Source organism: Sciurus vulgaris, assembly GCF_902686455.1.
Source record: "Sciurus vulgaris genome assembly, chromosome: 10".
NCBI classification, from domain to species: domain Eukaryota; kingdom Metazoa; phylum Chordata; class Mammalia; order Rodentia; family Sciuridae; genus Sciurus; species Sciurus vulgaris.
In genome coordinates, this window is record NC_136470.1 from 66,346,206 (window position 1) to 66,374,180 (window position 27,975).

General features: G+C 38.0%; 1 protein-coding gene across 1 annotated transcript in view; it reads right to left on the minus strand.

Annotated features, from left to right (window-relative positions):
- LSAMP (limbic system associated membrane protein) overlaps positions 1-27,975 on the minus strand; it is a gene marked incomplete at both ends in the record, with an annotated part of 309,093 nt that overhangs the window by 97,706 nt on the left and 183,412 nt on the right. The window lies entirely within an intron of this gene.

Below are 27,975 nucleotides of genomic sequence, written 5' to 3' on the forward strand. Positions count from 1 at the left end.
GGAATTCAGAATGAAAAAAAGCAAAGCAAAGCAAATCAAAGAAAAAGCAATGGAAAGCACAAGCGATTCAGTAGCCAAAATAGAAACTATTTATGTAATGGTATATTAAAATTAACACATCTGAAATATACAATAGGCAAGCAGAAATTTAATCTTCTATAAAATAGCTATCAAACATCACCTATTCGTCTCAAATATAAATTCCTATTAACAAAGATATCTTAATTGTCCTATCATTCAGATCAAGAGAATAAAGGCCCATTCAATCATTGATACTATTTGTCTATAAGTTAAATCAAACTCAGAAAAATCTCTATGGTATTTAGTGTGAACCTCCCTTATCTTATCTTTTGCTAACTTTATTTATTCATTAATCCATTGAGGGTCAATGTTGAAGTCCAACGTTCCAGGTACTGTGGCCAATAGAAACTTAAAAATAATTCTAGGGTAAGAAAAAGAGTGAATATAATCTCACATATTTCTTGGGACAACAATCCATCGAAGCAGACACTAGTTTCATATTGCAGGTAGGAAAACTAAAGCTACAGAATTTTAAGTCACTTCCTCAGGAATTATATCCAAGTCTGTCTGTCATGAAAGCATTATAGACATTGTATGTATGTCATTATGCTTTTATAGCCTTGCAGGTATATGAATAGAAAGTAAGTGACAATATTCTCCTTATAAAATGTAACTTCACTTTTTTTTTTTTTTTTTATGAATGAGGTCTCCAATGTGTTTATTATTAAAACTATAAGTAAGAGACCAAGAGTTGTGCAAAATTCCAAGCAGAGGAACAAGGGCCTCTGTTAATGATTTTCTGAAACTTGCCTGGGGCTTACAGCTGGGAAGAAGGAAATGATTGCATCCCCAGGCACATACTGGCTTACTGCAGATGGTTTCAGCTATTTCCTAGGTTGAGAAACTTAAGGGAAAAATAAAATATTAAGGTAAGGATTGAATTAGGACATTAAAAAATGCTCAATAGCCTTGGGCCATCCATGGACACTTGCTTCAATACTTCTGACTTGCAACCAACCTTTCCTTTCTACCACTTTAGCTGATTGTTTATTACTTGCCTTTGCTCCTATATTGTTGCTGACTTCTGAAATAAAATGTTTCAATCCAGGGATCATAGAACCTCTGTAGCAATAGACCCTATCTCTCAGTGATTTTCTTTTTATTACCTTCCCAGAAGTCATTCCTAAGTATTGCTATTACCACCTCATCTTCCATCCTGAAACTAAAACATACTTCCCTTTACTTTTTTCCATTCTCAAAACTCATATAACCCCTGTCTCTTTGTTTTATATTATCCCCAAAGGTCACTATACATTCACATATTCTCCTATCCATTTATTGCATTCCTTCCTGCTATAGTTTGGATCTTGAATGTCCCCCAAACCCCATGTGTTGAAGGATTGTTCCTCAGCCTGTGGCACTATTGGGGGATGTTAGAACCCTTAGGAGGTGCTACCTAGTGGAAGGAAGTTAGTTTACTGGGGATGTACTCTTGAGTGGGACATTGGGCCACTGATCCCTTCCTGTCTCTCTCTGCCATGAGGTGAGTAACTCCACCCTCACACCATGAAGTACTGTGCTGCCATACCACCAAAGCAATAGGGTCAAGCAACCATGAACTGAACCCTCTAAAACCATGACTTAAAATAAGCCTTATCCTCTTGGTAGACTGATTATTTCTGGTATTGGTCACAGTATTGAAAAACTTACTAACATTTTCCATTGCATCACTTTTTAAAAAGAATATTTCCAAGTTCATGATAACTACTAGATATCTGAATGCTTACTTTGGAGAAGAACTACACATTCAGTAGGGAGATGGGTTAATTTGTTGCCTCAGATACTCAGAATGGAATGGAATTTCCTTTACTTTTCCCATTTATACAATTTGCCTAAGAAATTATAAAGCACTTTATTTATTTTATTAAGTACAGTACATTAACCTTGCAAATATGCTAATGACTAAAAATCTGCTGCCTCGGCAACTTCCTTGAATATAAAAATTATCTTCTTTCATCAGAGAGATTTTAATTATATATTATTATTTCCTAAAAGCACCTCCTGTTCCAAATTGAGGCAATCTTCAAAATGTAAGTACTCTTCAATAAAAGCTGCATAAGAAGCAGAATGGAACCCTAACCAATGATGTGGCTGTGGGTAGGGGTCAGGTTCAACTGCACATTTCTATCTACTGACCTCTCCGGCTCTATGATTGTTTAGGTCAGTGGTCATTGACTCTTACTGAGGGACAAAGGAGTTTTATTCTTTCAGGACCATTAAGACCCCAGATCTATTGGTTAGCTAGGGAGATTACTAGCATGTGTCCAGGATAAGATCATGTTATTTCAAGCAATGCAAAGGTTAGGGATTATTCTTCCTGGCTGAGGTAGAAAACACCCACGTGTAATCTAATGCTCAAAGATTTCTCCCAAAGCTGAGAAGTGAATGATGTTATCTGATATGATATGACATATTTTCAGTAAAAACAAATTCAGATTCAATCATTCTAGTAAGACTTTACAAAATCAGAATAACTTCTTAGATTAGTTTGCTAAATTTTTAGGTGGGAAAGAAACATTCTACTTTCTTTCTGGCCAAGACTCTTCCTCTACATCAGTTTCCCCCAACAGAGCTGTGATGGAAGGCACAGGGACCTACCCTGAAGTCAGCTCAAGTTTTTTTGGCCCTGACTGTGGCTTTGGCTGAGTGATGATGAACTGCTTCTCTCTGTGGCTGCTTTACTCAGTGTAAATCCTCAGACAGTTTTATTTTAAAATTACAGACAAGTTGTTAAAAGAAAGTTTTGTCCCCATTTCTATGGTGCTTACAGATCAGAAATGAGAGCTACTCTTAAATACCTCCAAAGGATTGTGAAATGAGTTAAATTTGAGCAGATTAAGTAATAGCTATCAATTAGATAGTGCTTTCTATGTGCCAGCCACTGTACCATACTTCTTGCATGCATTATCTCATTTAATCTCATACCAATCCAATGAGGAAGAGGTGAAATGATTGCCTCAAAATGATTGCTATAAAACTGGCAGAGGGAAAACAGATCTAATGGACTCAAGCATCTAATCTTAACACTATCTACAACATCTGTGGAAATAGGTAGAGAGAGGTGAATTAGCTGCTCTAGAAGAGCCCATGCATCCCTACTTCCTGTAGGACAGACCACACAGCACTTGAAAACTTCTGCTCCCCCTCCTTCTGTCCTGCTAGATGCTAGGCTGTCAATAGGACATTCTAAATTTAGCTTCCTGGACCTAGAAATTAAATGCCAAAACAATCCACTCAGAGTCAGTACACCTAGGTTTGTTTGGCCCTAAGGGAAAAAGTCACAGGTGACCTTTCTTTTTTATGCCTGCTAGATTGATAAATACATGATCTACAGTTAAGCATCTCAGCCATACCATCTGAGAGGGAAAGAGGGGTATAACTGCCTCATAACAGACCCATAGTTCTGCTGGCCAATGATTTGTTTTCCTCTGTAATTCTTGAGTGCGGTTGTAGGTTTGTGTGTGTGTGTGTGTGTGTGTGTGCGTGTGTGAATATAGGTGTTACATATTGTATGTGAGTGTCATTGGGGCTCTGGAATGGGAACAAGTAGCATTGCCTTTCCTTATTTCTTTCCTGCACTTGAAAGTGCTACAAACGGGTTCACACACTCATACAGATACATGTTTGCTAAAGATTCAATACTTCTTGAAAAATGCAAACTCCCTAGCAAGGTATGTGTGATGTTTTATTACTTATCTTTATAAAGTTATTTAAAGGAAGGAGAATAGCATCGTGTTCTAAAATATGGGTTCTGGAGATTAACAGTTTACATCTCAACTCACTACTTGCTAGCTGTGGAGAACTTGTAAAATTAAGCCTCTGCCTTGAGACCCTTATTTGCAAATTAGTGTAGCAGTTACTGGCAGAGTTATTATAAGATTCTATTATTATTATCATTATTATGGTTAAGAATCCCCACATAACATATTATCTACCCTCATATAAATGTTTAAGTGTATAATACAGTACTATTAATATTGGTCTATTATAGGGCAGATCTCTAGAAAATTTTCATCTTGCATGATTAAAATTCTATATCCATTGAAAAATAAGTCCCTCTTTCCACCTCCCCAATGCTCCCATTAATATGCATTTTGCTTTTTCATTTCTATGAATTTGATTACTTTAGATATCTCACATCAGTGGAATGATTTAGCATTTGTCTTCTGTGACTATCACTTAGGCCTCAAGGGCCAATCCTAATGTAGCATCAAACAAATTTCCTCTTTTGTGAACAAATAATATTCTATTGTCTTTATATTCCACATTTTCTTTATCCATTCATCCATCAATGGACATTTTGGTAGTTTCTACCTCTTGCATATTATGAATAATGCTTCAGTGTACACTACAGTATAGATACCTCTATAAGAATCTGAGTTCATCCTTTCGAATAAATACACAGAAGTGGAACTTTTGGGTCATATAATAGTTTTGTTCAAAAACTATTTCAGGAACCTCTGCTTTTTAATTGGTGAATTTAATTCACTATCTTTTTTTTTTTTTTTTTTTTATTGTAAACAAATGGGATACATGTTGTTTCTCTGTTTGTACATGGCGTAAAGGCATACCATTTGTGTAATCATAAATTTACATAGAGCAATGTTGTTTGATTCATTCTGTTATTTTTTCCCTTCCCCCCACCCCTCCCACCCCTCTTTACCCTCTATACAGTAGTTCCTTCCTCCATACTTGCCCCCCTCCCTAACCCTAACTCTAACCCTTCCCTCCCCCCCATTATGTGTCAACCTCCACTTATTAGCGATATCATTCGTCCTTTGGCTTTTTGAGATTGGCTTATCTCACTTAGCATGATATTCTCCAATTTCATCCATTTGCCTGCAAATGTCATAATTTTATCATTCTTTATGGCTGAGTAATATTCCATAGTATATATATACCACAGTTTCTTTATCCACTCATCAATTGAAGGGCATCTAGGTTGGTTCCACAGTCTGGCTATTGTGAATTGAGCAGCTATGAACATTGATGTGGCTGTATTTCTGTAGTATGCAGATTTTAAGTCCTTTGGGTATAGGCCAAGGAGTGGGATAGCTGGGTCAAATGGTGGTTCCATTCCAAGTTTTCTAAGGAATCTCCACACTGCTTTCCATAGTGGCTGCACTAATTTGCAGCCCCACCAGCAGTGTATGAGTGTACCTTTCTCCCCACATCCTCGCCAACACCTGTTGTTGCTCGTATTCTTGATAATCGCCATTCTAATTGGGGTGAGATGGAACCTTAGGGTGGTTTTGATTTGCATTTCTCTTATTACTAGAGATGTTGAACATTTTTCCATATGTTTGTTGATTGCTTGTAGATCTTCTTCTGTGAAGTGTCTATTCATTTCCTTAGCCCATTTGTTGACTGGACTGTTTGAATTCTTGGAGTAGAGTTTTTTTGAGTTCTTTATAGATTCTGGAGATTAGTGCTCTATCTGAAGTATGATTGGCAAAGATATTCTCCCACTCTGTAGGCTCTTTCTTCGCATTGCTGATAGTTTCCTTTGCTGAGAGAAAGCTTTTTAGTTTGAATCTATCCCAGTGGTTGATTCTAGCTTTTATTTCTTGTGCTATGGGAGTCCTGTTAAGGAAGTCTGGTCCTAGACCAACAAGGTGAAGATTTGGACCTACTTTTTCTTCTATAATCTGCAGGGTCTCTGGTCTGATTCCGAGGTCCTTAATCCATTTTGAGTTTAGTTTCGTGCATGGTGAGAGATATGGGTTTAGTTTCATTCTGTTGCATATGGATTTCCAATTCTCCCAGCACCATTTGTTGAAGAGGCTATCTTTTCTCCATTGCATATTTTTGGCCCCTTTGTCTAGTATGAGAAAATTGTATTTATTTGGGTTTGGGTCCGTGTCCTCTATTCTGTACCATTGATCTACCTTTCTATTTTGGTACCAATACCATGCCGTTTTTGTTACTATTGCTTTGTAGTAGAGTTGAAGATCTGGTATTGCAATACCCCCTGTTTCACTCTTCCTGCTAAGGATTGCTTTAGCTATTCTGGGTTTCTTATTCTTCCAGATGAATTTCATAATTGCCTGCTCTATTTCTGTAAGGTACGTCATTGGGATTTTAATTGGAATTGCATTGAATTTGTATAGCACTTTAGGTAGTATGGCCATTTTGACAATATTATTTCTTCCTATCCAAGAACATGGAAGATCTTTCCATCTTCTAAGGTGTTCTTTAATTTCTTTCTTTAGTGTTGTATAGTTCTCATTGTAGAGGTCTTTCACCTCTTTTGTGAGATTGATTCCCAAGTATTTTATTTTTTTCGAGGCTATTGTGAATGGGGTAGTTTTCCTAATTTCTCTTTCTGAAGATTCATCACTTATGTATAAAAATGCGTTGGATTTATGGGCATTGATCTTGTAACCTGCTACTTTACTGAAATCACTTATGAGTTCTAAGAGTTTTCTGGTGGAATTTCCAGGTTCCTCTAAATATATAATCATGTCATCAGCGAACAGGGATAGTTTGAGTTCTTCTTTTCCAATTCGTATCCCTTTAATTTCTTTGGTTTGTCTAATTGCTCTGGCCAGAGTCTCAAGAACGATGTTGAATAGAAGTGGTGAAAGAGGGCATCCCTGCCTTGTTCCAGTTTTTAGGGGGAATGCTTTCAGTTTTTCACCATTTAGAATGATATTAGCCATGGGCTTAGCATAAATGGCCTTTACAATATTAAGGAATGTTCCCACTATCCCTATTTTTTCTAGTGTTTTGAGCATGAAGGGGTGCTGTATTTTATCAAATGCTTTTTCTGCATCTATTGAAATAATCATGTGATTCTTGACTTTAAGTCTATTAATATGGTGAATTACATTTATTGATTTCCTGATGTTGAACCAACCTTGCATCCCTGGGATGAAACCCACTTGATCATGGTGCACTATCTTTTTAATATGTTTTTGTATGCGATTTGCTAAAATTTTGTTGAGAATTTTTGCGTCGATGTTCATTAAGGATATGGGTCTGAAATTTTCTTTCCTTGATGAGTCTCTGTCTGGTTTAGGTATCAGTGTGATATTGGCTTCATAGAATGAGTTTGGGAGGGTTCCCTCCTCTTCTATTTTATGGAATACTTTGAGAAGTATTGGAATGAGCTCTTCCTTAAAGGTTTTGTAGAACTCGGCTGAGAACCCATCTGGTCCCGGACTTTTCTTTGTTGGTAGGCTTTTGATGACTTCTTCTATTTCAGTACTTGAAATTGGTCTATTTAAATTGTTTATGTCCTCCTCATTCAGTTTAGGCAATTCATATGTCTCTAGAAACCTGTTGATGTCTTCGAAATTTTCTATTTTGTTGGAGTATAGATTTTCAAAATAGCTTCTAATTATGTTTTGTATTTCCATCCTGTCTGTTGTGATATTTCCTTGTTCATTCCGAATTTTAGTGATTTGGGTTTTCTCTCGTCTTCTCTTTGTTAGTGTGGCTAAAGGTTTATCAATTTTGTTTATTTTTTCGAAGAACCAACTATTTATTTTGTCAATTTTTTGTATTGTTTCTTTTGTTTCAATTTCATTGATTTCAGCTCTGAGTTTTACTATTTCCTGTCTTCTACTACTTTTGGTGCTGTTCTGTTCTTCTTTTTCTAAGGCTTTGAGCTGTAGTGTTAGGTTGTTTATTTGTTGAGTTTTACTTCTTTTATTAAATGCGCTCCATGAAATAAATTTCCCTCTAAGTACTGCTTTCATAGTGTCCCAGAGATTTTGATATGATGTTTCTTTGTTCTCATTTACCTCTAAGAATTTTTTAATTTCCTTCCTAATATCTTCTGTTATCCATTCATCATATAATAGCATATTGTTTAATCTCCAGATGTTGGAATAGTTTCTGTGTTTTACTCTTTCATTTATTTCTAACTTCAATCCATTATGATCTGATAGAATACATGCTAGTGTCTCTATCTTCTTGTATTTGCTAACATTAGCTTTGTGGCATAATATATGGTCTATTTTAGAGAAGGATCCATGTGCTGCTGAGAAGAAAGTGTATTCACTCTTGGTTGGATGGAATATTCTATAAATGTCCGTTAAGTCTAAATTATTGATTGTGTTGTTGAGATCTATGGTTTCTTTGCTCAATTTTTTTCTGGAAGATCTGTCCAGTGGTGAGAGCGGCGTGTTAAAATCACCTAGTATTATTGTGTTGTGGTCTATTTGGTTTCTGAAATTGAGAAGGATTTGTTTGACATACATAGATGAGCCACTGTTTGGGGCATAGATGTTTATGATTGTTATATCTTGCTGATTTATGCTTCCCTTAAGCAGTATGAAATGACCTTCTTTATCCCTTCTGACTAACTTTGGCTTGAAGTCCACATTATCGGAAATGAGGATGGATACTCCAGCTTTTTTGCTGAGTCCATGTGCATGGTATGTTTTTCCCCATCCTTTCACCTTTAATCTATGGGTATCTTTTTCTATGAGGTGAGTCTCTTGCAGGCAACATATTGTTGGATCTTTCTTTTTAATCCAGTCTGCCAGTCTATGTCTTTTGATTGATGAATTCAGGCCATTAACATTCAGGGTTATTATAGAGAAATGATTTGGTTTCCCGGTCATTTGGTTCATTTTTAAAATTTTGTTTATTTATTTGTTTGACACAACTTGTTTCCTCCTTTATTTGACAATTCCTTTAGGATAATTCCTCCCTTTGCTGATTTGCTTCTTTGTTTTTCATCTCTTCCTCATGGAATATTTTGTTGAGAATGTTCTGTAATGCTGGCTTTCTTTTTGTAAATTCTTTTAGCTTTTGTTTATCATGGAAGGATTTTATTTCATCGTCAAATTTGAAGGTAAGTTTTGCTGGGTATAAGATTCTTGGTTGGCATCCATTTTCTTTCAGGGCTTGAAAAATGTTGTTCCAAGACCTTCTAGCTTTTAGGGTCTGGATTGAAAAATCTGCTGATATGCGTATTGGTTTCCCCCTGAATGTAATTTGGTTCTTTTCTCTCACAGCCTTTAAAATTCTGTCTTTATTTTGTATGTTAGGTATTTTCATTATAATGTGCCTTGGTGTGGGTCTGTTGTAATTTTGTGTATTTGGAGTCCTGTAAGCCTCTTGAACTTGATTTTCCATTTCATTCTTCAGATTTGGGAAATTTTCTGATATTATTTCATTGAATAGGTTGTTCATTCCTTTGGCTTGTTTCTCTAGGCCTTCCTCAATCCCAATAATTCTTAAATTTGGCCTTTTCATGATATCCCATAGTTCTTGTAGATTCTGTTCATGATTTCTTACCATCTTCTCTGTTTGGTCAACTTTGTTTTCAAGGTTAAATATTTTGTCTTCAATGTCTGAGGTTCTGTCTTCCAGGTGTTCTATCCTATTGGATATGCTTTCTATGGAGTTCTTAATTTGGTTTATTGTTTCCTTCATGTCAAGGATTTCTGTTTGTTTTTTTTTCAATATCTCTAACTCTTTATTGAAATGATCTTTTGCTTCCTGTATTTGCTCTTTTAACTGTCGATTGGTGCGATCAATCAATGCTTGCATTTGCTCTTTCATCTCATCATTCAATGCTTGCATTTGCTCTTTCATCTCCTCGTTTGCTTCTCTGATCATTTTAATTATGTACATTCTGAACTCCTTTTCTGTCATTTCTTCTGCCATGCTGTCATTGGGTTTTATTGATGTAACATCTAGATTTGTTTGCAGCATTTTCTTTCCTTGTTTTCTCATGTTGTTCAGATATCAGTGGACCGCTGAGATATTGCAGATTTCCTCTGTTGATTTACAATGACCCTGAAGATTTCTATATATATCCCCTCTTAGCCTTCAGTAGGCTGAAGTCTTGGAGGAGGTTGATAATGCGGTGCTCCACAAGGAAGCTGCCTCTCTAGGAGTGGTGGCCTTCAGGTGGGGTATATTCCCTGCTAGTGGGCAGAGGTGCCTCCACTTGTTGACCAATGGTCATCCAAAGGGGACCTAGGCTGTGGGCTGAGGCAAGGCCTGTTTGGGCCTGAGTCTCTGGTTTTACCGTCCTTGTGGGAAACCTCACCCAGCAGGGAAGACTCACCCGGTGGGGAGGTCTCGCTGGTCAGTTTCCTCCTAGAGGTTCCCCTCAATTTACAGCTACTGCCTGGGCTGGGCTGCCTTCCTCTGCAAAGTTTCCAGGGGCCCGGCCCTACCTCCTGGGCCTGGGAGCCTCACCTTTCGCAGATGAATCTCCTTAGGCTGCCCCTCCTCAGAGAATTTGCCCATAGGCCTGGAACCTTCGCTCCGCCCTAAGCCTGTCTCTGTGCGGCTCTTCCACCCAGAAGCCTCCTAGATCCTGGGACCCTGTTCTGCACCTAATCGCCTGGCTGCGTGGCCCCTCCTCTGAGCAGCCACCTGTGGCCCCGAACAATCGCTCTGAGTCCCAGAGACCCGCCACAGGCCTCTTCCTCCAGACAGCCGCCCAGTATGCCGGTGCGGTCACTAGGAGTCCAAGAAACTCACTTCGTGCCTCCTCCTCCCACCAACCACCTGTAGCCCGGGGCAATCAATCACTCCGAGTTGAAGTGACCCTGCCCGTTCCTCCTCCTTCTCCAGATAACCCCCCGGGTGTTCAGGAGCAGTCCCTCTGAGTGGCTCTGAATCCACGTGACCCGCTGCACGGGTCCTCTGGGCAACCGCCCGGAGCTCTGGTGTGGCCCCTCAAGACCAAGCGTCCCACCACGCTTCTCCTCCAGGCAGCCCCCCTGTGTTCAGGAGCTGTCACTTTAAGACCAAACAACTCACCACTCGCCTTCTCCTCTGAGCAGCCGCCTGGAGCGCTAATGCAGTCACTGCGAGTCCAAAGGACCCGCCGCGCTCCTTCTCCTCCTTCTCCTACTCCTCCAGGCAGGCCCCGGGGTTCAGAAGTGGTCCGGGTCCAAACAGCTCGCCACGCAGCCCCTTCTCTGGCAACCGCCTGTAGTTCCCGTATAGTCACCCGAATCCAAGCGGCTGCTCCTCTTCCTCCTCGTCCTCAGGGCAGGCCCCGGGGTTCAGAAGCGTCGTTCTGATTCCAAACAGCTCGCCGCGCGGCTTCTCCTCTGGCAACCGCCTGCAGCTCTGGCGCAGTCTCTCCGAATCCAAGTGGCCACGCTCCTCTCCTCCTCCTCAGGGCAGGCCCCGGTGTCCTGAGTCCACACAGTTCTCCTCGCCACTCCTCCCCCGGGCAGCCGCCGGAGCCCCAGTGGCTGCTCCGAGTCCCAGCGCTGTGCCGAGCGGCCTCCTCTATGGCGCTCCAGCGGGGGGAGGGGCGTCTCGCCGGCAGTTCTACTTCACAAAGTTTCCTGCGTTCCGGGACCCCCGTCCCATCCGGGATGCCCCCCCAGGGGGTGAGAGTCACCCGGCTGCTTTGAGTTGGTCCCAAGCGTCTCAATATCTCCTCTCTTGAATCCTGAGTTCTGGAGCAACACGTAATGCAGCCACCCTCTAGGCCGCCATCTTGAAAACCTCAATTCACTATCTTTTTAAAGTAATTATTGACAGGGAAGAACTATTACCATTTCATTGTTTTCTGTCTTGTAATCCTTTTGTCCCTATTTCTCTCTCCTATTGTTTCCTTTGTGCTTTGTTGATTTTTTTTTTTTTTGTACTGATGTGCATTGATTCCTTTCTCATCATGGGGCTTACATCTAACATCTTATACTTATAGCAATCTAGTTTATGATGATAATAATTTATTTCAATTGCATATGAATCTTCTATACTTTTTCTTCTCCTTACATAGGTTGTTATTGATGTCACAAGTTATATCTTTAATATTATGTATCCATTAATATATTTTACAGCTTATTTTTATACATTTATAACTTTTAACCAGAATAAAAGATGATTTATGCACCATCATCACAACATTAGAGTATTTTATATGTATCCATATATATTCATTTACAAGTGAGCTTTCATATGCTTTAATCTTTTTTGTGAGTGTTATATTTGCAGTCTGTTTTTTGTAATTTGTTCTAATTAGTTATTCATGACAGTAGTATACATTTTGACACATCATATGTAAATGGAGTATACCTTCTCATTCATCTTGTACATAATGTAGAATCTCACCAGTCATGTAATCATAAACATACATAGGGTAATAATGTCCAATTCATTCTACTGTCCTTTCTACTCCCATACCTACTCCCCTCTCCCCTCACTCCACTGTGCCTAATTCAAAGTACCTCTATTTTTCCTTAGCCCCCCACTTCATTGTGAATTAGTATCCACATATCGGAGAAAACATTTGGCCTTTGGTTTTGCGGGGTTGGCTTATTTTGCTTAGCATGATATTCTCCATCTCCATCCATTTACTGGCAGATGCCATAATTTCATTTTTCTTTAAGGCTGAGTAATATTCCATTGTGTATATATACCACGTTTTCTTTATCCATTCACCTATTGTAGGGCATCTAGGTTGGTTCCATAGTTTGTCTATTGTGAAATGAGCTGCTATAAACATTGATGTTGCTGCATCACTGTGGTATGGTCCTTTGGGTATAAACCTAGGTAGGAGTGGGATGGCTGGGTTAAATGGTGGTTCCATTCCAAGTTTTCTGAGGAATATCCATACTGTTTTCCATAGTAGTTCATATTCTTTAATCCTTTTAGCATTCTTTTATTTCAATTTTAATGACTTTGGAAGTTTTTATAAGATAGGTTGAGTGGTGATGAACTACCTCAGTTTGGGTTGATATGGGCAATAATTTACTTATTCTTAGTTTTTTGAAGGACAGTTTTGCTGGATATAATATTCCATTTCTTATATAGTCTTTTCTGACAGGAATAATTTTTCCTCTCCATTATGCCCAATGAATGCCTACTCAGCTTTACAGAAAAATTATGAATGTCATCTTCTCTGTTAATTACCAGAGAAAAAGTTCCTCTTCTAAAATATCCATAGTACTTTCTTTATTTTATAATAGGACTCACATAAAATTACATTTAAACAGCTTTTAGCATCATGTATCTCTAAACTTCTTTAGGAGAGTAATCATGCCTAAGTTTATCTGTATTTCCATTCATGATACTTGTTTGTTATTTGTCTAGCACCTAGCAAGGTGACTAACATGAACTTGTTATTAAGATTTTACTAACTGAATTACATAGGACCATAATGCTGATTTAATCTGAATTTAGGAACCTGATTCAGATTCGCATTAGCCAGACATCCTGAGGTTTGTTGATGTTCTTGCTTATTTCCTAATCTGAACTTTTTGGTCTTGATTAAAATTTTCACCTGAAATGAAATGGTGAGTTCCTTGCTTCTATCATAACACTTTGTGCAGCATTATTCTAATTGCCTTATGCCCCTTCAGTAACTGCCATCTAATTTTTGTTTGCATCAGAACTTCATCAACACATAGTTTCCATTTTCCACTTTTCTTTTGGTTCTCTTATATTCCTTGTAAACATGCCTTTCATTAAATTTAACAAGTGTCAACGGATTTGTTTTCTAAGTCTCTGGGAGAACAGTGAATACACAGTGTAACAGAAAATGTTGGACTGGAAGAGATCTTACAAATTCTCCATATTTTGCCTTCTTATTTCCCAGAGGCGTAAAGCAAGTTGTCTATAGTTCTTTGGTCATTCAGAGACAAGGAAATTGCCTCATTGTGGGTTTGGGTTAAGGCACTTTTGAGATTATTCCAACTTACATAACCTAGGTTGATGAAGCAAACATATCATTGTCCTCCAGAATTCCTTTTACAGTCTGTTAGAAGATTCTGTAGGAAGTTAATATGTCTTACAAAAATGCTTACATTAGAAATTATGCCTAAATAAATGTTGGTTAAATTCAAGTTAACCAGAAACCCACTTTATTTAGTCTTTGCAGTTAAAATTCTTATAAAAAGATCTCTATTTCTCCCTTGGTACTGTATGGTGCTGAGATGGAGGTTAGAAAATCTGTGCTTCAGAAGACCTTATTCTAGCCTTTCTTTTGGCCTGCTCATTTTCATGAGATGAAGAGTCTATGGAACCACTGGGGCATGTCTTCCCATAGCCAGTATCTATTTTGTAACCTTTGAAACCTTGTATTAGGTATATAGGCTCCCCAAATTCTCTGCCCTCATCATTCCTAGTTTGTTTTCTGATTCTGCCTGGACTTCATTCCTAGGCCATTCTTTAGAGTGTGGGTAATTTCTCAGGTCTGTGTGTTCCCAGGCCCAGGGGTTGAACGAACAACAGCTGTTTGTGGTGAGTGTGGATGGAAGTTGGAACCATGGACTAGGGTGCTCACATATGTGTTCACAAAGCTCCTTGTGCTGTGGAATGAAGCCAACTGTGAAAAGAGGAGAGTGATTAGCTATGAAGCAGAATTGAGAATTCTGCTGTCGATATCATCATATTCTGGTTCTGAACTTGGAAGTATCTAGTCATTCTAAATTCAAACCTGGCTTCCCTGCCATTCTAAATTAATTTTGTAAGTTAGAAGATAGAACATGTTTAGTTTGGTTTGTAACTTTTAAATATGTAGCTATAGGTTATTGTTCTCTACTTTTACTTTTGCTCAAAGACTCACAATTTTAGGGGACAGTCCACTCTACTTTGGTAAGTATTAAGTATTATGAAAAAGACTACATTTGCTTTGGTAATTGCAACCTGTATAACAATAAAAGCATTTGATAATGATGAATCAGATACATTGCCAACATTATGGAGTGTGGTTAATATGAATCAATCTGAATCATACCTTGAAATTTCTTTTTAATTAAACTCTGTTGTTGGTTCTTTATCTAAAATTTCCCTTTTTATTCTGAAGTGGAATGCCACAGATTGAGTGTTCCAATTAATAGGATCAATCAAGGTTTTTCCGAATAATATATATATGACTCTGTAGAAGATGTTGACATGCTTAGTTTAGGAAAATAGGAAGAGGATGGGCTGAATCAATGCAATGGCTTTTATAATGCAAATCAGAAGTATTCAACTATTCTATCTTGAGAGAACTTGAGATCCAAAGAGCAAAACATTGAAAGAAAACTGATCAACATAAATGATAATTATATAAGATATAAAGATATTAACAAAGAAGGATCACAGTACATTCTAGAGCTCATTAAAAAGAAACACTTGTGAGCAAATGCAGAATGAAAATGACCAAATTATGCTTTTGCATGTATGAATACATCACAATGATTCATCTTTTATGCATAACCATAATGTGCCAATTTATAAATAAAAAAATAAATAGAAGGAAGACCAGTAGACAGGGGGGTCGGGGAAGGGAGGAATAGAGGGAAAGGGGAAATACGGGAGACTGAGAATGAGCAAACTTATATGCATTTATGAATACGTCAAAATGAACCCCACTGTTATGTATAAGTATAATGCACTAATAGAAACATAAAAATGGTTCAAATCTTTGATGAAATTAAAAGCAAAATCTGAGGAAATGCACTTGTGTTAAGATATGTTCTTTGAATTTCAGCAGTTGCTATTGGTATACTTTGTAATAAATACAATTATTTTCTCAATGTTAGTGCACCATAAATATCTTTGCCTTTAATCATGTTAAAAATTTGACTAGTTTATGCAAGTGACAGCATAATTACTTGCAAAAATAAGAAACAGTTTTAGAAAAAAACACTGATAAACTTAAAAATTTCCTTCCCCACAAAAAGAGAAAAAAGAAAATAAATAAATAAATAAATAAACCAAACACTTGTAAGAGACTATGCTGAACTACTATGAGAAATTGTGGGGAACAGGTTCCTAGAGATGAACTGATACCAACTCCATGATTATAAAGAGGAATTTTCTGTTAATTCTGGGCACTGGATTTAAAAACAAATGTGGGCTTTGGAGCATATTTAGGTGAGAGAGAATGGGATGGTAAAGAGTCTGATATTTCTTATGCATAGATTGAGGGAACTCATTAGATCAAGTGCTGTTCTCAAATAACTGATTGACTACAGTTATAGTTTGTATCTAGGAATGTTGTGGAGAGCAGTGATTCAAATCATGGTCTCACTGACTAGCCTTGTGGCTCTTTTGCACTGAGAACTTCTTGTGCAAAGGTGCAGGTCAAGATGATCCAGTTGCTATGGTGACACTGGCCTGAGGAGGCTCTGTGCAAAGGTGCAGAGCTGTGTCTCACCAGTCCCGTGTCCTTCAGATTGCCTGCTTTGCTGAAACTTCCCCACAAATAACCTTTTGATGAAACCTATATAATAAATGTACTATACTAGCTAGGAGTCATCATCCTCCATCAAAGGTGATGTCCTACCTGGCCTCAGCTTTTTCTCTCTGTGTGTCTGTCTGTCTTTCCTCACTCCCCCATTGTCCCTCACTGGTTTTCCTGAATTAATGGCTGTGACTGAGAGATGAGGCCATGGCAGAATGTCTCCCAGGCTTGTGTGTTAAGGAATGAAGCAATGTTTAGAGGTGAAAAGATTGGATTATGAGAGTTGTAATCTCAATAGTGGATAATTCATTTCACCAATTAATAGTTTGCCTTGACTACTGGGTAGTAACTATAGGCAGTGGTGTGGCTAGAGGAGGTAGGTCACTGGGGATATGTCCTTGGGGACTGTATCTTGTTCCTATCTGTTTTCTCTGCTTCCTGGCTACCATGAGTGGAACATCTTTCCTCCATCTCTCCCTTTTACCACGGTGTTGTTAGGAGCCATGGAGCTAGCCAACCACGTATGGGAAACTCTGAAATCATGAACCAAAATAAATTTTTCTCCTCTAAGGTGTTCTTGTCAAGTATGTTAGTCACAGTGATGAAAAGTTGACTAATAACTACCATATGCAAATGGGAATAAACTTCTTTGTAGTCCTAGAGGACAGTCAGGCAAAGATTAGGAATTCGCAGGGAGATGATTTTGGACCATATATTCTTTAACAAGTTTCTAGCATTGAGAGTTTATCTACAAAGTTCCATGAGGACAGAGAAAATGTTCCACAGATAAACATCTGTCTGTTCATAGCCAAATACCTAGTGTAGTGGATCTCAAACTTCAATGAACATGTTATGGAGACCTTTGAGAAAATAGTCATGCTCAGCTTCTATCATCAGAGATCTGGATTTAAGAGGTCTTTTCAGTGTGTGCTGCTCTGGAGTCCTGACACATTCCATAGGGATGTTGATGTGCATCAGAAGTTAAGGACCAGTCATACTGTGAAGTACAAAGGCCAGCATGTACTAAAGGCTTGTTAATTTCTTGATCCTGGAGTTTGAATTTGATCTTCTCTCTGCATAAAACACTATGCTCCAGACTTTTAAGAGTTTTGCTTCCTCACTTCACTCAGATCTTAAGTAGGCCCATCTCCCATCTTTTCCCTTTGCCTTGCTTCCTTTTTCTTATTTTCTTTGTATTCACCCCTATCTGAAATTATTTTATGTTAGTTTTTCTCTTTGCCACTGTAGTATAGGTTACATTCACCGTGAGGACAATGACTTTGTATTATTCAATGCGGCACAGTCAGTGCTTGGAAGGAAGTCTGTGACATTATACATGATCAGCATATACTTGATAAATTAGTGAATAGATAAATGTGTGAATGAGTAGTTATTTGTTGGTTGAGGGTTTGAATGACAGATTGAATGATTCTCCCCAGTTAAGGGGAAGATGCTTGAACCCAGGCTTGATGTTTTGGGAGAAATCTTGAATCATGGCCAGTATGTAGTTTGACTGATTTCAAAAGTTTCTGTCCATTCAGAGATTAGCTAGGGAATGGTGAAGAAGAAGATGAGGAGAGTTGGCATAAAAGATAACAGAATTAAAAAGGAACCGGAGAGCACTGGAGTGAAGCAGCCTGCTGAGAAGTTGGTTATGGCAGCTGACTTGTTGAAATATTTACCACACTCTGAAATAACAGATGTGCACTGAGGGATCTGCTACCCTTCTGCCTCCTACCTGCCTCCCATACAGCAGCTTGCTGCCTAGCCCCTCCCACTCCCAGACAGTCCTTCCTCCTCCTTCCCAAAGAGAGGGCTGGCATCACCTTCACCTAACCATGGTTGTATATGATTTCATTTCTGATGGAAAGGATGTGTACTCCTCCTTCTCTTAATTCTCTGGCCTCCTTCCTCTTCTCCCCTGGTACTCTGTTCTTACTTATTCTGCATCAGCTTCATTCATCTTCTTATTCTTCTTTAAGCCCAGCAGGTATATGCCTACCTTGGAGTTTCGCATTGGCTGTAAAACTGCTTGGAGAGGTCTTCCTTCAGAGGGCCACTTGACTCCTTCTCAGCTCTGCATCAAGGCTTTGCTCAAATTTCACCTTCTCAGAGTCTAATTTTGACAAGCATATTTAAAACAGCAAACCTTTTATTTTCACATACTTCTAAGGTCTTTATCCTGCTCATGCTCTTCATTTTTTCATGTATTTGTTACTCGTTAATATTCTTTTGTATTTTATTATGTCTAATTGATTGGTATTTGCCTTCCCAAAACACTTTCTCTAACTAGAATGTTTATTAAGGCAGGCAAATATCTATGCCTTGAAATGTGTAGAAACATGTCTAGTATATAACACACACTTAATAAATGTTCTCTGCATTTTTAAGTGAATGAATATCAAAATTAAATAAAATCAAAGAAATAATTCACTAACTCTCACAAAAGACCTTGGGTATGCCTTGTCCTTTGGACTTCATCTTCCACCCTGCATTTGTGTTTGTTGCATTCATGATTATATTAAACAATACTCAGTTAAGACCAAGTTGCATAGAATACCTCACTGAGCTCATGAAGGAGGCAAAAGCAAGAGAAGACAGTCCCAAGTAGCTCAGGATACAGCTACAAGGAGAACACACTGGTAAAAATATCCCCTTTGCAAGGAGTGTGGGTTAGCAAAAAGGCTTACACCACATTTCCTTTGCTAAAAATGCAAATGTGAAAAACTTAATAGCTTTAATTGCTTAATGGAAATCAGGGATTGTGGAAAAGATGGAAAGCTGCCTTTAAAATGTTAACTGCATATTTTGAATCTCTAGAGATGTTTTACAGGGTTTATTGAATTATATCTAAGTGAGAAGACCCCTAGTAGAAAGGGCTGCAGAGTCCCACTGAGGGAGTTCACCGAAAAATGAAGAGAGAGGGGAGCATGGGTACAGAGTACTCAAGGAACTTGGCCCCTGGTGTAGGGATCCTGCTTGTAATTATAATCCCAGGTTGCAGGCCAGTGAAAGGAAATGGAGAGAAAATGGAAATTCTGAGGGAATGTTAAGGCATTTCCATTTGAGATGCTATGGCCAAGAGGAGTTCAGAGGCAAGGATACAGGGGAGAAGACCCATGTTATGCACGATGGGATGTTGACATGTCTTCTTTTTCTTATTTATGGTTTATGGTGTGAGTTTTAAAAAATATTTTTAGTTGTAGATGGGCACAATATTTTTATTTACTTATTTTTATGTGGTGCTAAGGATCGAACCCAGTGCCTCAAACATGCTAGTCAAGTACTCTACCACTGAGCCACAACCCAAGCCCCTAGTGTGGGTTTTTGATATCCACATTTTTACACTACAAGAAGTTGAACATGGCTAATTAGGGAGATCTTAGGTATAAGAATATTGGCCAGTTTATCGGGGTGCTGAATATAACTAGGTGAAGGTGTACATCTAGAACCTACTAAGAAAGCAAAGCATCTTAATCTTCTAGTGCAACAAATGGGGATATAAATAGAATTAATTACTCAGCAGTGGAGACTAGTTGAAAATAAACCAAACCAAACAAACAAACGCCTTAGTCCCAAACATCCAGGAGGAGCAGCATGGCAATTTCAAGAAGCAGGAAGGGTCTTTAAGGATTGGTGAGAGCTATGTAACAGGCAAAGCTAAAAATATCACCTACGACTTATGACACTATCTCAGTCTACATCCTCAAATAGGTGGCCTTTGAACAAACTGAATATTTTTCACAGAAGTGGAATGAGTGAGAAAATGAAGAAACCTTCTCCTTATTTCTTATTTCTGAAGAGAAACGAGTCTCCAGATCTACCATGCAGACAGCTGAAAATATACATAGAAATAGGTGCTTGGTATAGTTTATGAAGGTCCTGGAAGAGAGTCAGATAATTTGATGTTCAACACAAACTCATCCATCAATCAGTTGCTTAACTTGAGAAAAGTAAATTCACCTGTTGAACAGATTATAAATTCTTTTCCTATTGAAAATGCTATAAAATTCTTAACTTGTTTTATAGAGAAAAAAAAAGTCAAACAGGGGAAAAGATCCCCTTCTGAGATATTCAGGACTAGTTCTAATAAAAGTGGCAGACTTCAAGATGACTGGAAAGAACTAAGCAGATCTCTGCCACCCTCTAGTTCTCTAAAATTCTACCCTTTGTTTCATCTTTTAATGATCAAGCATAGTTTTGGTCCAGTGGCCATCTCAAGAATGCCAGAATTCCTAGAAGGGTTAATGTCCAAAGCATAATAACTGCTTATTATTCAGAGCTATATATTTACCACATGTTTTTTCTTTGTGCTATTAGAGGTTGAACCCAGGGCTGTTCTATTAGTGGGCTATATCCCTAGTCTTTTTTTTTTTTTGGTTTAAATTTGAGATAGTCTCCCTAAATTGCTGAGGCTGGCCTTGAATTTGTAATCCTCTTGCCTCAGATTCTGGAGCCACATGCCCACGTGTCTGGTCTACCAAATTGTTTGTTTGAGTGACCCATAAGATAGGTTTGTGAGGTATTGGGACCTATGGGTACTTAAAATTCAGAATGGAAAAAGGATTACTTCATTACCAGAAACTTTGGGTGGGACTCTACATCAATTCCATCCATTTTACTGTTTGGTCTGCTACTGTAAAAAAAAAAAAGGTAACAGTAATCCTTTCTCAGCATTTTGAAATAGGAAAATAACTCCAGTCAGTCAAAATTACCCATTTGGTTCTGAGAGTCAGAATATAGCCTTTTTAAACTTGTGATTCTACAGCTAAAATTAAAAAAAAAAAAGAATAGACACATATGAAGCACAAATGCAGTCATGGGCTAGGCAGTGTTTGTTCCTTTTGCATTTATTGCCTGAGTACCTCCTTTAGAAAGAATACTGGGAAATTTGATAGTGATCATATGACTCTTGTGACCAATTTGCTTTTGGGAAAAGGATAAGTTTTCTTATTTAGAATAGTCTCTTTGTCAGTACATTCCCTGGTAGATCCATTAGGGAAAATCATATCACAGTAAATCAAAAGAGAGGGTCATGGAAGAAAATCCACTCCAGCAAAATGGGGCTAGCATTCATTATCTTTACTTCTTAACTTTGGATCAGTCAATTGTTTACCATCCAAGTGCACCATGAGCCTATGTGAATCTTTAGGTAGGAGCAGCTTTAAAGTGCAGCAAAGGATTACCTCAATGGCTCAGATGCAAACTTTTCCATATTCAACTTAGGTAAGAGCAGATTAATAGTTACTTTTGTTTTTCAAAGTACTTCCACATAACACTGTGAAACCAGGGGTTTTTCCTGGCTTGTTCTGTGGAGGTCAGCTGGTCTTCCATATATACACATGGAATGAGGACACAAGCTTAGTAGTCTTAATGGAGTGTCCTGTTGGCTTGTTTTTTTCTTTGCTATTATAGTTTATAAAGATGATAAGAGAGTCTTACATACATTGGCCAAAAAGAAATAGTCTTAAATTGAAGTCAGTCCTAGGTTTCTTAATAAACACTTCTCTTCTTGTAGGAAATGTGATAAGGTCATTGTTGACTGCAAATGATGAGCAACCCATTTGGGTGTTTGTTCTAAATATATCACTGCCAGTTTCACCCTTGGCAGCATCCCCTTCCTCTTTGCACCTGGGATTCCCCACCAGATGGGGAGGGAGCTCATTACTAACCAGGAGGGGAGAATTGATGCTTACACCCACAGCAGCAATTCAGTCAACCCCTTCATTACTCTTCTTTCTGCCCAAACTCCCAGCAGCCTCTGGTGAAAACCTCGGCCATGGCACGCTGCAAATCCCTGGGCCCCTCACTAATGTTTCACTTTTCACAGAGGTCATGATGAAGCCAAGCAAGACTTTCTTTACTTGCCCCCAGCTGAGTGACCTGCTTTCTCAGCAGCACGATTTCTCTAATGAGATTGTTTCACAAAGAGAAGAATGAAATCAAGTTTCAGGGGGTTGGATCAAAGTGGTTCTTATTCTCTGAGGCAGAGGGTCAGACTGCAGGTACAAGTCAGTTCTTGGACCAGAGAGGGTTCTATTGAGAGCACCATGTGCCCTTGTCACAAACTACCTTTAAAATTGTGGAAAGGATTTCCTATGTAAATTCTTGAACTAATTTTCAGGAAGATTCGTGGAATTCAACATATATCTTTTTTGAGCACTTAGCTCATTCTATATATGTGTATTCTGTATCAGTCGTACTTTATATGTTATCTAACTTAACAACAATCCTATAGGGTAAGCTGTTATTAATCCAAGTTTATTTAAAAGAAAACTGAGATTCAGGAACATTAGGCAACTTGTTTCAAAACAGAGTGGTAGTAAATAGCAGAGTGGAGACTTTAGCCCAGTTTTATCTGTCTACAAAACACATGAGCTCAAACCCTTTGCTATATCAAGTCAGATAACCTAGTACAGAGCTGAGCATCACTGGGGAAGAAAAAATGAAACAGGACAAGCCATGGCTCTAAGTAGTTTACATTGTAGTTGTTGAGACAGTCATATACTAAATTATAGAAAGACAGTATGGGAAAGAATGTGAAAACTTATTGCATCACATGGAACAAAGGAAATGTTTTGATAACACCAAGGTGGGAGTGAGATAATGATAAAATAACTGGCATTTATTATGTTACTATGAATCTGATAACAACTTATGAAGATGATATTATGATTATTCCCATGTTATAGATTATGACACAGTACCTTTCCCTAAATTGATGAGAAATGGGAGAAAGAGAATTTGGAGCTTCTGACCACAGTGTCCATACTCTTGCCTTTTTTGCAATACTAATTGAATGACAGGGGACAACTTCAAAGAGAAATGGTAATTTTAGTTGGGCATGAATTAATTCATTTTTATCAGAAAAGTTTTTGGTAGGAAGTGAGTGAAAGTTATTCCAGGCAGCAGAAAAAAGGTGTGTGAATGTGAAAAAGTGGATTAAGATAGCAGGGTCAACTCCAAAACCCCTGGACAGTCAATTTGGATAGGGGGGAGAAAGTTCATTGCTAAACCTAAAGCCTAAAAAATGATCACATAGATCTTGTTTGATAACTTTTCTATTATGAAAATTATAGTCAATTTAGAGGAAAAACTGTGACACATGCAATAGTCCTATAGACCATCTCTTGATATTCTATTTTTACTGGTACTTAGTTCTTTTCAACATGGTAACCATTTTTAAAAAATCATCCATCTCATGCTTCAATTAGTTGAGAAATATTCATTTAATTAAAAACATTTTCTAATTACTAATGTTCAAAGCACTGGATAAATTAAATAGAGTAATGGATAAAGTACATATCATTCAAATGAAGAGATAAAGTACCAGCACAAATAGTTCTCCATGCTGAAAAGCAGTCATACAATGGAGAGGTGGTGGGCTTGCTGCTAGAGGAAGGAGGCAAAACTCAACTAACACTTGAACACTCCTTTGAAGGCTAATAATTCAAGGGTGCTATGATTCAAGTGTCATGGAGATGAGCAGCCATCTCAAGTGACAGTAGACATTTAGTAAAGTGTCCTCCAAAGTTTATGTTTTGGAAACTTGATCCCCAATGCAATAGTGTTGATTGGTGGGAGCTTTGAGAGGTGACAAGACCATGAGGGTTCTGCTATTATGAATGGATTAATGTTATTATTATGGGTGTGTACTCTTTTTATTGTGAGAATGAATTTGTTACAAAAGTAAGTTTGGCCCTCATACTTACTCATGATCTCTTACCCTTTTACTCCTACCATGGGATAATGCAGCAGAAAGGACCTTACTAGATGTGGACCACTTAGCCTTGGACTTCTCAGCAAGCAGGATTCTAAGAAATAAACTTTACTTTATAAGTCACCTAGTCTGTGGTATTCTGTTACAGCAACATGAAGTGGCCAAAGACAAAAGGGAAGAAGAAGAAAATACAGTGTAGGGAAATGGAGTTACCAAGTGAGAGATAGACAGGAAAACCAGAGTATGGAACTCACATAAAGGCAGTAGTTTAAGTTTAGTGAGTTGGGACTCTACTAGGAAGGTGATGGAGAACCATTGAACATTTTCATAGGATAGTGATGGCAGCAGAGAAGCAGAGCACACCACTTTGACTCAACAGTGCTAATTTGGAAGGGCTGAAAGTGGCACAGACTGGAGGATCCAAAGATTAGTTGGAATGCTACAGCTCCAGCTCAAATAAGTGATAATATCAGTGACAGTGCAAATGATAGTATGGGTTGAGAGCAGGTACAGAGAGATTGAAAGGCTTTTTGAATGACTGTATTTAGGGAACAAAGTAGAAAAGGAATCAAGATAATGCTGGATGAGTAGAAAAAATATTATAACCATGAAGAGTAACCAACGTATGAAAGAGATCAGCTATTAGTCATGTTGACATTGAGGTCTTTGCAAAATGTCGAAAAAGCATGATCAGCAAGCAGGAAAAAAATCAGGTCTTGGCTCACCACAGACTGCTTTTAAGCTGTGGTCTACATGTGCATGAGGAAAGCCCTGGAAGGGTGTATAGAAAGATCAGTGGCAGAAACACAAAGACTATATTCAAGTGTCATAGAGATGAGCAACCATCTCAAGTGACAGTAGACATTTAATAAAGTGTTATGAGAACATGGAGAGAAGAGTTAGCATCAAAGATGCAGTGATATCAATGAGAATGTGCTATTTGGTTTTGGCATTCTTATGGGGAGGAAATAGTAGACCATTTGGAACAGAAGTCAGCCTGTAGAATTAATGTAGGCCAGGCAAGAAGAAGCAATAAATGTAATTCCTTGTTTTCACAACGTTGGCATTGAAAGGAAAGGAGAAAGATGGAGCAGTGGTTTGAAGAACTAGCACTGTTAAAGGAAGTTATTTACTATGAAACATAATTCTAGCAATGACTTTTGAAAAAGGCATTGTAACTCAAAAGCATGGATGTATTTACCTTAACATAGTTCTCCAAAATGGTTTCCTTGAATATATAACTTATACTTCTTTAATTATTGAACTAAATAAAATTCTATACAAAACACAAGTATACTATATTTTATTTGAATCTTTGTAGCATGAGAACTTCGATGCTATATTGTGTAAGACAGCACCTCTTGATAAACCAGTGATTTGAGCAAATAGACTATGTGTTTTAACATTATATCAGAAAATTTTGTTTTCTTTTCTGCCTAGATTTCTTATGTCTGACTTTCCTTCCACAAGTAGAAGAATTATGTAGAATTGTATTGATAACAGTTCTGGGTTTGTCACTGATCAACTTTGAAGCATAGGGAAAAGTAATTGATTTCTCTGAACATCTATTCCATTTTCTGAAAACAAAAATTCCAGACTCAGAAATCACTTAGCCATATTAAAGCTAGAAAATATTATGATTCTTTTTCTTGCTTTTGCTCCATTTGGGGGAAGGTTTTGAAAACATTGTGTACCTGTGATGCGTAGGATCAGAATATTGGTCAAGCTTTAAGAAAAAAGATTCAAGAACTTTATTTGGAAATAAGGAAAAGACATGAATGAGACCACATACAGAGAATTCAAATGAGAAAAAGAAAAGAATGACCATCTCTGGAATGTTTTATACATAATCTTGAAAACAAAAATAAAAAGAGAAGGTAATTTGATAAATATAATTTGAGAGCACAGTATTTTTTGTGGCCATATTGCACTCTCAGACATGATCTTCTTTTGGCTTATAGAATAAGAATCTATGTAGCAGTCTTCCAACTCGAAATCATTTTGCCAGATACCTGAGAGTGTCTTTGGCTGTACCCCATCTGGAAAGTGGGAAAGAAGAGGAGAGAGGGAGGAAGGGAACAGGTGAAGTCAAGCTCATTTAATATCTGCAGTTTTAGACAGTACTCAATTTTGTATGGAAGAAACGTTTGACTCTGAAGATGATGAATGAATCTGAGGCAAGAGAGATGCTTAAAGATGATTTCCCTGCTTTCTGAGAGAGTGCTCATGATCCTTTTGAGAAAGTCAAATGGAAAGAACTACAGAAAATGGGCAAGCTGCAATCTTGCCTTACTGGTCCTCAAGGACAGTGGATTGAGCAAGTTGATGCCATTTTGGGCTCAGCAGAATGGAAGTCCATTACTCATGGGAGGTTCCTCTGTTGTTTTCACTACTTGATCACCTATGCCCTATTCTGTGGCTCCTGGGAAATGATTTTAGAAGTCCTGACTTGTGGGAGTTGACTGGGGAGTTGCCACTTTGTTTCTGGTTTTGAGACATAGCTTTGCACCTACTGTATTTCCTATCAGAAGAGACTCCCATATCAAAGTGGCAGAATCGGGGTATGTCTTTGGGGGAGGAGGAAAGGAAGAGACAAAGATTTTTCTCATCATCATGACAATTTCAAGAAATAGCAAAACGTTTTAGTACCTGTAAAAGCTAGCATGGTGTCATGACACTTCTTGGCTGTAAATAGCACTCTTTCAGAACCCAGAATGTAATCTGAGGTGTCCTGCTAAACCACCCCGCCTTCCTGCCCACTACACATGCTGTGATACCTGTCCTGGGCAATCCTGTCAGCTGTGACTTTGTGATCTGACCAAACTTTCACTATTTTGGTATTAAATTGGATTTGAACTTGGGTCTCGATTCAATTCAGTTCAATTAACATTTATTGAACACCCACAAGGCAAGGTCTTTAACCTTCACTGTGAGTCACATCCAAACCTCTCTCAACAAGCAAATTGAGCTGGAAGTCTGAGAGAACTACCTTTTCTTATAACACTTCCAGTGTCTTCCAGTGTTTTACTACTTAAAGCATCATAGGTTTGCTGTAGAGATTCAGTATTACTTGTTAGCTGGGCTAGCTAACTGACTAGATTCTCGTGAATCTTTACCTAAGTTGGGAAAGTGGGTTCTGCTGAAAATTCTGTAGGTAATATTTGAACTATAAGTAAAGACCAGCATGCATAAAGAATTAGGCTGCCACTACTGACTCTGAAGAAATTTAAAATTAAATGTATCTTCACTTTGAGTACTGTGTGTCTTTATTAATTTAGTGTTTGTTTGTTTCTTTTTTTCCTTATTTGTTAATCCATCCTGAAAATGCTGAACAAGTATGGAATCATGGGATGAGCATCCTGATTGACTATGTAGTGGTCATGGGACTCTAGACTAATTATTGATCCTACATGAGTTTCTAATTTTAGTAGGAACTGTTTTCTAACATGTAATACCTGGCATGGTAGATGATCATTTCTTCCCTTTTACAGTTCTACCTTGGTCACTAAATGATGTCATGTACATGTAAGAAAATCATGAAATGTAAAAAATAATTCAGTTGTGTTCATTCAAATGTGTTTAAAGGTTTATTTTGCTTGAGACTATGACTTAATAATATTGTCACCATAATAATATTATTGGAAAAGTAACAATATTTTCCTGATTGCAACCAGTGTTCGGGAAAACAACAGATGATATGTTTGGCAGCCCCTTTGACAGAAGATAGGAAATGATGATAGAAGGTCATTTTTGCTCTAATCTTTCAGGGAATTGACCAGGATCTATCACTATTCCCCAGAGTAAAGGAGAAAAAGTGAGACTTATAGGTGATTAGGGAAAGCAGCAATCTAAAAATTAGCCTTTAGGAGTCTGAAGGGCAGTTTTAGGCCAGGAAAGAGGTGATATACAAAATTCCTTTTTTGACTCATTCATTAAAAATGATCAGATTAAAGCCCTAAAATATTTCAGGCATATAACCAAGCACATAGCATAGTTGCCACACTAAGGTCAGCTAAATTAAAAGAATTCTGACTCCATGAAGGACATTAGGAAAATGTGTAAAATAAAT